The sequence below is a fragment of the Dermacentor variabilis genome, chromosome 4 (genome assembly GCF_050947875.1).
Source record: "Dermacentor variabilis isolate Ectoservices chromosome 4, ASM5094787v1, whole genome shotgun sequence".
Taxonomy (NCBI): Eukaryota; Metazoa; Arthropoda; class Arachnida; order Ixodida; family Ixodidae; genus Dermacentor; species Dermacentor variabilis.
Genome location: NC_134571.1, coordinates 40,376,585 through 40,377,040, shown reverse-complemented (window position 1 = coordinate 40,377,040; position 456 = coordinate 40,376,585).

The window sequence follows — 456 nt, the reverse complement described above, 5'->3', positions numbered from 1 at the left end:
CTCGCTAGTTCTGATGATGATGGTGATAACCAATTGCCACAGCCAAAATATACAGTTTCGATTTCGCTATTCGGCTCTCTTCTAAGGAGCTAACAGTGCTTTCTCGACAATAACCCTTTGCGACACGCATTAGGATATAGTCATCAGAAAATTTTGAAACTGCCTGTGTGCACTCTTGATGAACAATATTTCAGTAAAAAACCATAAACAAGCCGGTACCTTAGGTACTTAATAAATTAGGTCGCGTCCTCATATGTACACACTGTGACTCAATACAACTAAGTCAGCAAAAGTCAACCGAAGGCTTTATTGCATGAAAATATTGCAGGTAGAGCGATAAAAAATTCCTCTTTGGTCATCAGCTGATCAGCCTTCTTGCTTACTTGGTGTGATATTCATAAAAACAGTCATTAGTGGCGGACAGGCACAAGAACACTTCGCACTTCCTGCACCGAA